Genomic DNA, 3,549 nt, shown 5'->3' on the forward strand with positions numbered 1-3,549 from the left:
TGGAGGATAAACTCCAAACCTGGCAACCCCCTCCGTGAACATAAGTACCACTCTTTCCAGACCTTTCCATCCTCCACGTCCGCACCGCGTCCTCCGCCTGTTCGCTGTAAGTCATCATTAAACCTCAAACGTCATCATTTTCTGCAGCTTCTCAACTCGTTTCCATCCTGTAACAAAGTGTCGGCCGTCTGCACTCTGCAGTCTGTCGGTTAAAGCAAACAGCAGCTGACAAGGTCAGTGCGTTTGACTTCAGGTTCAAATACGACATTCAGAGGGGGTGATAAATCAAACAATACGGTAATATCCTGCAGTAGACTATGCGCCATAACCGTAAATTCAGGAAAAGAGTCGCTGGCTTCTAAAATGTAACTTGCAGGTGAATTAGGCGGATTTTTACTGTTTTATCATCATTTATGATGATTTATCTTCGTCTATAGATCAATATTTTCATGTTCAGGTCTTTATGTTGAGCTCAGCTCTCACTGTGTTAGTGCCACGTGGGCAGCAGATTGGAGAAGGTCAATTAAAGCCACAATATTTTATGTAAACATAAAAGTCAAACTTAGATATTATTTCTCCTTTATTACACATTAGCTATTAGATTAACATATAAAACTTCATGTTTGACCTGCATTTAACTACTTAATATACTGACTCTACATGGAGCATGGATTCAATTAGCCATTCAGAATAGAGCTGTAATAATTAGGTCTAATTATTAATGTATCTGTAATTATTGCACATTTAACCTACAGGACATCATCATTATTCCATTGTGTTAATTCAGTTCAATGTAAGACAAAGGAACAGTCTAATACAGTGACTCTCAAACTGTGTATTATTTAAATGTAAAATATTACATGAAATAAATCATTTTAAATCATAATACAGTGAAAGTAATGACTGAAATTCAGATTAAAACAACTCTTAATATTGCAGAAATATAGTAGAGAGATATTCTGTCATTGTAAGTCGCTACGCAGTCACATTCATACGTCACCCCGACTTGTTATGAATGAAACTGTGACGGGAAAATAGTAAGAGAGTTTAATTTGGTTTGAGATAGAGAGCGCTTTGGTCGAGAGACATAGACAGTGAATGAGAGCGAGCGAGCGAGCGAGCGCCAGCCTCAATAAAGCCGGTTAATCAGACAAATAAAAAGTGAGTGCCTGATTATTTCACGGCAGTTACTGTTCACGACAAATAAACGACGATCTCGGCCCCAGCCATGTATTTTAATATCGCGGTCAAGATGGCAAAATGGATATTTTCTGAGGAGGCTTGAAAATTGACTTTAAAGGTTAATTTATGATCAAAAAAGTTGTCTCTGGCTGACCAGTCAGTGATTTTAGAATAACTTTTTGTCATGTCTCTTATTCCTACTTGTGTTTCTTTGTTTATATACATATAAAGAGTGTGTGTGTGTGTGTGTGTGTGTGTGTGCGTGTGCGCGCCTCATGTCCCAGTTCAGCCCAGTGCTTCATACTGGGTGTTTGCGGTGGCTGAGGAGGCAGAGCAGAGCAGCGGTGTTACCCATTCCACCCTCAGCTGCAGCATAGCTCCGAGGTGGAAGAGATCCCTGCTACAAACTCAAAACCAGCAGCCAACACTCAAACACAAATGCAGATGTGTGTGTTTGTGTGTAACATTTATGACCTGTGTGTAAAGAGTGTACGGAGCATGAAGGACGTTAATCATTAACTCGTGGTGGTCTCGATAAGGCGGATGGTGAGTGCTGACACTTTGTTTTCTCCTCGCTTCACTCTATTGTCTGATCACATCCTGCAGGATCCAGCGTGACAGGAAGACGGGAGTTGAGTCGAGGGTCATCGATCCGGTTTCAGTTCCTGTAAAAGACTTGTTGTTCATTTCTGTGAATTTATTTGTGTAAAACCAAAGTCAAAACCTTCAAACCTGCTTTTATTAACGTAGTAACAAGATGTTTTTTAGGTGAGTTCACAAGAAAAGTGAAGAGTAACAAGATGTTTTTTAGGTGAGTTCACAAGAAAAGTGAAGACTTCGGTATAATTTACACTTTTACTGCATTACATGTGTCCCCTGAGCAAATACTTGGATACTTTACTTGTAATCTTGGAGTGAGTCTGAATTTGATGCACATTGTATTTATTCATTCAATAAAGTCAGTTTATCACTCTGACATGTTCTCAGTTGCATCTTTCAGTGATAAAGTGATGACATAACAGGCAGGATTCAGGACATGCAGCTGCTGAGTATGAAAGCTGTGATGACACGAGGTCTGTACACAGGATGATTAATAGCTTTGCATTATGGGATTATGATGCGACACGGAGCTCATGCATGCAGCTGCTGTTCTATATGTGACCGATGTAAATACAGTGCAGAGGACTTAGTGGCATCTAGCGGTGTAGTCGGTGCTTCACCCTCTTTTCCCCAGTGTGAAGGAAGGAAGGACATTTAGTTTGGCCTTTCTGGGCTACTGTAGAGACGTGGACCGTAAACAGACCCAGTGTTTATTGATTCAAACACAGAATAATAGAAAAGTCTCACTCTGAGGTGAGAAAATGACGGAGTGAGAAAATCTGCTGCTGTAGAGGTGAAAGTGATGAACACCTGCTGGCCAGTGTTTCCATGGTAACTGTGACACCTGCTGACAGTGTTTCCAAGGGTCAGCAGGTGTCACAGTTACAATGGAGACACTGGTCAGCTGGTATCACTGTTACTATGGAAACACTGGTCAGCAGTTCTCACAGTTACCATGTAAACACTGGTCAGCAGGTGTCACTGTTGCCATGGACACACTTGTCAGTAGGTGTCACAGTTACCATGGAAACACTGGTCAGCTGGTGTCACAGTTACCATGGACACACTTCTCAGTGGGTGTCACTGATTGCTGCCATGGAAACACAGGTCAGCAGGTGTCACTCACTGCTACTACTGAATCAACAGCCAGCAGGTGTAAATGTTACTATGGAAACACTGATCAACAGGTCACTGATCGTTACCATAGCAACACTAATCAGCAGGTGTCAGTCACTGCTACCATAGGAAAAACAGCCAGCAGGTGTAATGGAAACACTGATCAACAGGTCACTGATTACCAACACTGGTCAGCAGATGTCACTGATTGTTACCATGGAAACATGGGTCAGCAGGTGCCACAGTTCCCATAGAAACATGGACGTTGTCTTCTGGGTTAGAATGGCTAACATGTCAGGCGTGTCATTTTGTTATAAAATTTGGTGACGCTGTCTAATTTTCTTTCAGCAAAGAACTACAGACTGCTCTAAAATGTGACTATTACATATTTCCTCAGTGTGGCATCACTGAAGTCTGTCTCATCTTATTAGTTTGGGACTAACCACAGTCAAAGTGCATCATTGTGACACCAGCCCACAGGATCCCAAAACTGGAGCAGCTAAATAAAAAACAACATTCATTTTGTTATTTACACCCGAGTCTTTCCTACAGTCACACGTCAAAATGTCGTTCTGTGAAAAAGGCCTGCGGTTGTTCTGGGCCGATTACTGCGAGGACGGTTAGCTACAGAAATAAAATAAGGGCAATAAA

At 41.6% G+C, this 3,549-nt stretch overlaps 1 long non-coding RNA gene across 1 annotated transcript; it reads left to right on the plus strand.

Moving 5' to 3' along the window:
* The first annotated feature begins 745 nt into the window (after positions 1–745).
* On the plus strand, positions 746–2,158 carry LOC113745908 (uncharacterized). The gene is made up of 2 exons (XR_003462477.1): positions 746–1,950; positions 1,994–2,158. It is a non-coding gene; the product is annotated as an uncharacterized LOC113745908 (long non-coding RNA).
* Positions 2,159–3,549: the final 1,391 nt, after the last annotated feature.

Source organism: Larimichthys crocea, chromosome VI (genome assembly GCF_000972845.2).
Source record: "Larimichthys crocea isolate SSNF chromosome VI, L_crocea_2.0, whole genome shotgun sequence".
Taxonomy (NCBI): domain Eukaryota; kingdom Metazoa; phylum Chordata; class Actinopteri; family Sciaenidae; genus Larimichthys; species Larimichthys crocea.